Source organism: Pagrus pagrus (genome assembly GCF_965226575.1).
Source record: "Pagrus pagrus genome assembly, chromosome: 23".
Classification (NCBI taxonomy): Eukaryota; Metazoa; Chordata; class Actinopteri; order Spariformes; family Sparidae; genus Pagrus; species Pagrus pagrus.
In genome coordinates, this window is record NC_140205.1 from 6,023,169 (window position 1) to 6,031,252 (window position 8,084).

At 42.8% G+C, this 8,084-nt stretch overlaps 1 protein-coding gene across 1 annotated transcript in view; it reads right to left on the reverse strand.

Annotated features, from left to right (window-relative positions):
• Window positions 1-7,069, reverse strand: part of chrm2a (cholinergic receptor, muscarinic 2a) — an 86,651-nt gene extending 79,582 nt beyond the window's left edge. Inside the window, exon 1 of the mRNA XM_084346568.1 lies at window positions 6,911-7,069. The gene's annotated coding sequence lies outside the window, so the exon portion shown is untranslated. The remainder of the gene's footprint in view (window positions 1-6,910) is intronic.
• Window positions 7,070-8,084: the final 1,015 nt, after the last annotated feature.

The following is an 8,084-nucleotide window of genomic DNA, read 5'->3' on the forward strand; positions in this document are numbered from 1 at the left end:
CACCGTCCTCCCGCCATTGACCCAGAAATCGATCCCAGCTCACTGTATTGAGGAGGATGCACAGGTGTGTTCTTTCACGGAAGTTGTTCCGGCACCCGTGAACAAAAAAAGGTGTGACACAAAGCCAGAATATATAAACCATGGTGGGAATTTCAGCCTGTAACAGTTTGTGTAGCGCCTCGCAAGGCGCTGCTCAAACCGCTTTCCTTAATGACATTTCGCCTTGATGTTATTTATGTCACATTACGCCACGTTGTTAACTGAATTCAACGTTGTCATGAACACTGTTATCCTCGTCTGACAGGGACGATTAAATACAGCCGTAGACTATAAGGAAACAACGGACAGATGATGCAGCTGTGCCACATGTCACATTTAATTGATGTTGCTTTGGCTCCGAAGCACAGATGTCTCATTTTGTTAAACGCATGTTGCCTCGTCTGCTCTGCTCGCATCTCACGTGGGAGGGACGGAGATACAGAAGTTGAGAATGTACAAACTGGGACATGAGAACAGAGGGCGGTCACTTCTGGCTCCAATATAAAAAAAAATAAGATGGTGACAGCCATAAAGCCAAATTCAGGGCTTCAGAACAGAAGATCATAAAACAATGGGTGACATCATCACACCAAACAGCAGACAGACAAAGTCAGCAACCAGGTTATGCATGCACAAGTTGAGCATTTAGCAGCCTAAGAGCCGATATTCTTCCGTTTGTTTGTTGGTTTGTGACCATTATTACACAAAAACGACTGAATAGATTTCCACGAAACTTTGATGGAGGATGGGTCTCGGCCCAGAATAGACCCTATTATTTTTTGGTGCAGATCAAGATCAAGGAACTTTTTTTTCACTTTCCTTAACTTTGAGAATTTTTTGTCAGTTTCTCAGGGAATAATATATGGATCTTGGTGGAAAAAAACAGGCATGTTTAAGTGGCTGGTATCTATGAGTGAGTACAATTTAAAATCTGATTCTAGCAGATTTAAATATGTTTTATTTTACATCGGATTAGGCTGGATTGAATTAAAGGGGGCTGTTGGGTTTTGGCGGAGGTATGCGCTGTACTGAGTGCCATTCTAGTTCCTAGAATCACAAAATCAGACCTTAAAGGAGAGTAAATATTACACTTTTAACTAATTATGCTTTTAAAGGTGCAATATGATATAATTTTAGGTGAAAACATTCAAAATTGATCAATTGAATGTGAGGAAATAACAGTTTTTAGTTGAGTCTGTGTAATGTGCTGCAGAGATAGCTACTGAGGTAAGCATGCTAACCAGTTAGCCCTGGCCCTGCCTGGTCTAAAGCTACTAGAGGTGTAAAAAATGACTCTTCCCTGGTGCTCAGAGCCGCCAGATACACAGCTGGAGACATGTCTTCACTGTAAATGACACCTATGGCTCGATGTGCAAGCAGGCAAGATTTTCCCCATAACTACAGCTTGTTTCTGCTGCCCCCTAGTGGCCAATCAATCAGTTAACGCAGCTTTAAAATAATCAGGTGGCCTAAACAGTGAGTAAAATTAACTTTATTTAAAAGCCCTCATTACAGTGATGCTGAGAAACAGCTTAAAACAACATATAAGACATTTTTTCTCACACTACTGCTACTGCCTTTGTTCGAACTGACATAAAACATGTTCTCCTGACGCTGCGTGAGTTCTTTGATCCGCATCCTGACAATGAATCATAGCTTAACACCGCTGGAATGTCTGCAAACGACTCCCGCTTTCATATCTCACACATGTTAAACGTGAGCTATGTGGATCAGCTTTCAGGCTGTCACATGCATTCTGAGTCACATTTAAAAAACACACACGACGGACTTCGGGGGAAAAAAACTGAACTGATTTCACAGAATAGACTTTATAAGCAATTAGAGAGTCACTGAATCCATTTATATGTTGATGAAATATGCTGACACAATGCTGTAAGTAGTGCTTAGGCCATTGATTCTTAGTCTTTTGTTACAAATGCAATTACACTGGTTTGTTTCGTCTAACTCTCTCTGTCTGCTGGATAATGACCTTAAGGAGGAATCTCCCTCCTCCCATCCTTTCCAATCAATGCCACTCCGTGCTGTGGTTTAGTGGCACTTCATATTGTAAAGCTCTGCAATCACTCAGCATCTGATAAGAAGCGCCGTTAAAGGGTACACTCGCCATTTGTCCCGCTGGCTGGAGATACAGCGGCAGCGTGAGGAAAATCTGCATGTAGATAGTTTAAAACAAGGGAAGCTTATGAAACCATATTTATATAATTCAAACACATCCTCACGCTGTCAGTGTTTTCACTGACACAGCCTTCATCCACTCATACATTTACACACTTTGTCTTCACTGTTATGTAAAACTCTCTTTACACAATCTCCCTTCATCTCCTCCACAGAATTTCCACATATTAGCAGAGACAATCTTCTGTTTCTGCTCAATTAAAAGCTTCCTTTAACGCCGGGTGGACTTCCTCATCCACACGGAGCAAAGATAGCAATTTTAATTGCGTAAAAATAAAATAAATAAGTGTGTAATGGCAGAAAAAGAAAGCGATTAGAGCAGGAGCTCAGTGCAAATAGAGGAGCCTACTGCGGTTTGAAAGCGTGATAATTAGACATTCCTTTCTGTGCACGCCAGCTACACAGATCCACTAATGTGCACGGTGCAGCCGCTCTACAACCGAGAAGCTTATGTCCATGGAATGAGGCACCCCACGGGCTAAATTTAACTTTTTACAAAAACAACCTCGCCTCTAACACTGTTTTTCGCCGCTGCCAAAAACACAGATTTAGGAATATGTGTGCAATGTGCATTCATGGTCGGTAGGAGCGTTGGCATGAGCCTCCTCCTTCATCACTCCTCCTCCTCCTCCCTCGCTCCGTCCTCCATGCGAGGGAGATTTTGTTTGTGTGTGTGTGTGCTCTTATAGAGCATGCCGTTCTTCATTTTAATATGAAAGAAAACGGCGAACAATCAATCGAGGGTCGTACCTGTTCACGTCTCGTTTTCACCACAGGGGGCGCCAAGCGTCACTTTTAGACACTATTGCAAAGATCTGTAGCTTGAAATCCTCTGACTTATTTTAAAGGAGGCACAAACTCAGAATTAATGAGCTTATAATACAAACTCAGAAATATTAATGAAGAAACAGAGGTCCCCAGAGCACTGGTGGCAGGGTCCGCCAAATATAAACAGAGTAAAACAGCATGTAATTGTGTTGTCCTTTAGGGTCAGTTTGTTTATTCAGTTTATTCAGTCATGAAAACAAAGAGAGTTTGTTTATTTAGTTTGTTTGGACATAAAAAAAAAAGAAACAGTGAAGAAGATGATTAAAATATCTTCCCCAAATCTACATACTGCACCTTTAATGACTGTGCTCCCTTACTTACACACAGTAAGTCTCTTCACTCTCATCTGCATTAACCAACGTGCCAATGGGCAATGTGCCTGCAGAATAGCTGACCCCAAGCAAGATCCAGTAGTCAATGAACGCCATCATTTGCTATCACAGTCAAGCGCGTTGACACCTCCAGTAGAAAGTCTATAATATCTGCATCGCTAATGTAATATCAATACTTTTAGGCAGGGACGTTTAGGGGGGAAAAAGCCACATGTGTGACCTCGGTAAACCTCAGCGGGCTGGCAGAAATTGCAAAAGCCATCAAATGACTGTTCAGTCACGGTGCATCCAAACCTCATCCATCAACATCAGGGCGTCAAACAGAGTGATGAGTGGAGGTGGGGAGCAACAAGTCGGAGAAAGCTCTGCAAACTTCGGCCCAGCGGTGACGCAACACGTTGGTAAGATTGAGAAACGCTGAATTATGAAGCCCTCTTCAAGATCGAAGCGCTAAAATGTGCCTCAGTACTTTAAATAATACAATGGACGCTACAGCTGATGACATTAAAAAGTGTCTAATGATACTGATAAAGTCTGAGTGGCTGCAGAGGCAGTGGAAAAGCCATTAGTTAAGTAGTTACATTGCAATTCTGAAAGAAAATGGACTTTTTTTAACCACATTTCCTATAATAAAAATATGATTATAATGTCATTGAGATAAAAATATGAGCATTCAGAGACAGACTTGTCAAATGCTAATTCTGTAATTGGCTCTTTGAGGCGTGTATCCATATCAAAAGGATTTGCTCTTGCTTTAAGTGATCGTATGGAGCTATTTATGAAGCCTTAAAGGGTAAGTTCATCCAAAAATAAAAATTCAGTTATTATCTTCTTGCGATTATCATATGGGGGTGCACGCTAGCCCTTTTAGCTTAGCAGCTACAGGGATGATTTTGGATTAAGAAAGGGTGTAAATAACGTATTTTCAAATCAATTTGGGATCTTGGGGCTCCTGGAGACGTAGATTGTGCCATTTTGTAGCCATTATATGTTTATTTGTGGTTGTTTTTTTACATTTTAAAACAAGTCTCCATCTACTTTAGCTGTTTAGGAGAATCCTGCGATGCTGTTTCGCTTTAAAGCTCCAGAAATGTTTTGTGGACGACGAAACTTCACTCAACTTTCCATCCACGTGGAGGCGAGTAGATAATAACTGAATTTTCAGGTTGTCAAAACTCTTCATCTACAGGTAAATGAATGGCTTTGTGTCATGCATTTGGTTCTAGTGTTGTAGCAGATGAGTTACGATCAAGTATCCACTGAAAAGGAACATTTTCAACATTCTCCTTAAAAAACACAGCAAAGTCTGCACTTGTTCCAGTGTGTGGCAGCTGGAGTGATGGAAAGTTTCTCCTGGATTCCAGTCAGAAGCAAAATGCAAATCCTCAGCTCCTCTATCTCCTCTTCTTGTTTCTTTTTTTGGCAAGACACCAAAAAAAAAACATTGAATTCCTAATTGGAGATCTGCATGAATGTGCAAGAACAAAAACCACCAGCGACCCACCTCGAGGAAGGCGACACGAGCCCTTTGTGTTCAGATGACATGTCTTCAAACAAAACCAATTACCTCCAGCGACTTCATCAAGGTCAAGCCACAACACTCAGTCACACACTGCACAGCCAAGTGTCACATGAATATGAAATCCACGCACAGGCTGGTGCCACAAGTGAGCTGCAGTATTATTTGGGACCCGGTCCACTTTAATTTGGCAAATAATTAGACAAACAAGATGTATTCTGTCTCATCACAGAGTCCTAAAAATCACAGCCACAAGGAGGCTCAAACTGACCACATTTAGTCTCAGAAGAAACATCAGATTTTCCTTTTCCTTTTTTTTTAAGGCTCCACTGTCGCTCTCTTGTGAATGTCAGAGTGAAGCCAAATGATCCGAAACTAAAACCTACCTCCATCAATCACAAGTACACCTCGACCCCACTGCACTGCTTCATCCATCTACAGCTTCTGTCTTCCCTTTTCATTCACACTCAAACTGCTGTAACTGTAATCATCACACAGTCGCACATCCAGCCTAGAAAATTGTGGAAGGAATTGAAGAAACCCAGCTTGATAATAACAGCTTTCTTTACCTTTTTTTTTATTTAATTTTTTTTAGAAACCGAGAAATCCTGAGTCCTCCGCTGGATTTTTATGGCAAAAAGCTCACTGCACGTCATTCAAAGCCTGATTTGGGGGAGATCCACTCTGTGCGTCAAACAGCTCAACTATAAGACCCGGAGTCACAAGATCCGACACAAACCTGCCGTCTCAGGTCTGCTCCGTATGGTGCGTTGCGCTTTTACGCACGTAGGCTGTGGCTGCGACGCCTTTTTGCAGATCTCAATGCATGTATGACAACACCGCTGGTTGTTTTGTTTTTTTTATGTCAAACTAAAAACACTGGAGGCTTAAAAATGTGTGTGTGTTTTCCTCCAGATGTGGTGATGAGAGTGCGGAAATTAAATCAAGAATGGCTGAATTGAGGAGACACGAGAGCCTTGTGGCTAAATGAGGCTCACACCGATCTGCATCTGCGCTATGCGTGGAGGATAAGTCATGAGATGAAATATCAAAGGAGGAGGACTGGGGAGGAATGAAACGCTTTCATCCAAAGCGCATTAGAGTTCCGTGAGCGCACATTACTATGAAACCGGCAAAATAATCAGGACATATTTAGTAAGAGAAAATCGTTTGAAGACACAAAACAGTTGAGAAAATCCCGAGAAATGAGGGTAACGGTGCTTATTGTGCCGGATATTGGATGAGACAGCGCGCAATCTGCCCTGAGTGCGGGCTGGTTGGATGTATTCGGTTGAAAAAAGAAGAAGAAAAAAACGATTAAACGATACGACAGAATGATTTGGTGCTCAGACAGTTTCATCTATGGGTGCAGGAAATAAAAGACAAATAAACTTCTGTTTTTTTCCGCTCCCTCTCTGCGTCCAAGATGCGCCAGATGGCACAGGCAGCTGTGGATCAGGCGTAAAAAACATTTCGTTGTCCTTGTGCTCATCGTGCAAAAGCGTCCCCGGCAGCACTGTGGATATTCACAGCCCTGATTTGTACACGGCAGATTGCATGGCATTAAAATGTTATACAGCAGCCGCACAGATCTAATAAAGTTACACACTTTTGCCTCTCTGTCCGACAAAAACAACTTTAAAAAAATGTCTGAAATTGTGAAGAAAACACACCCAGAATGTCTCTGGGATGACCGAGTTCCATGTTTCAGCTTTTTTACGCGCTGAAGGACCGTGAGCACAGGTGTCGACGTGTGTGAGCGGCCAGTACAGACACTGAGCAGTATCTATAAGGTCCCTAGTTCAATTCCCAACAACCAAGTCCCTCATGGTCGGAGTGTCCTTGAGCAAGACGGCTTCGTGAAACCTCGCTCAGAAGGAAGAAGCGCCCGAGAATCAGGTAAACCTGCTTGAGAAATATCGACTCCTTTTGGGTTTTTTTTTTTTTTTATCAAAAGGGGAAAACAGAGGCTGAAATAAAGATAATTCAAGCTTACCTGCTTTCATGCTGTCAGGCTGGTGGCGTCTCTTGGTCCGCTTCATCGCACCGTGGCTGCATGTCTGAGGACATGCTTCTGGAGACAGGCTTTGGAGACGAGGAGCGCCTCGGCTGCTGCACGGGAGAAAGTGGGGAGGTGGTGGAGGGAGAGGGAGGGAGAAGCGCGTGTGAGAGAGTGTGTATGTGTGTGTGTGTGTGTGTGTGTGTGTGTGTGTGTGACAGAGAGAGGGAGAGAGAGAGCTATAAGAAGTAGGCTGGCATTTCTTTGACGATAACGACAGTCGTTATTTGCCTTTTAGATTCGTGGGGGGAGAACCAAGCTGAGCGTTTACCACCAAGTGTAGCAACACGTTATTTAAAAACCGCCCAAAGCTTTAAATTTCATTATTCGACCAAAACACCAATTAAAGCTCATGCCAGCAGCAGGATCAGACATATACGCCACTGGTGTTTTCACAGGAAATCAGCTCATTTAGCCTATTAAGGCTTGGCACTGACACTTTATCACGTTTATTAAATGTATTTGCATTTATTTTCTTTTTAAAAAAAAAGATTTCCCCTATGGATACAAAAAAGTCTGGCTTCATTGAGAGAGAAGAAAAAAACAAAACAAACGCAGCGATTAGCGCAGCTTTTTACGCACAGTTTCCACTTTCAGCACCGCGGAGAGCGCAAAATTTGGAGATTTGGAGAAGGAGGGGGGGGGGTTCGAGCGCGCTCCCGTTGTTTGCAGATTTTTCACCCAGTGAAGATCAGATGTGTGTCGAGTATCTTCAGCCTCACACCAAACTAAAGCCCTTTTTAAAAACGTAATAGTCTCCAGTCAAACAGAGGAGAGGAGGGGGGGATCCGCCTGTGGGAGGGAGACAAATCATCTGGAGCGAGACAGAATAAACCCACTAAACTGTCTCACTTCATTTGATACGTTCCGTGAAACTAATTAGAAACGAGAACAATTAAAAGTAGACAAAAGAAGAGTTTAATTTGAAGGATCACACCCCTCCACTCCCTCTCTCTGCCCGTGAACCTGTTGCCTGCCTGAACACATGGCCGCGATGAAGATCTGCTCTTCGTCACGTTGTGTACATTGCTGCTCTCCCTCCTCCTCCCCTCTCTCTCTCTTTCTCTGTATCTCAGCTGCTCCAGCCTCGATGACTCGTTTCATCATAACT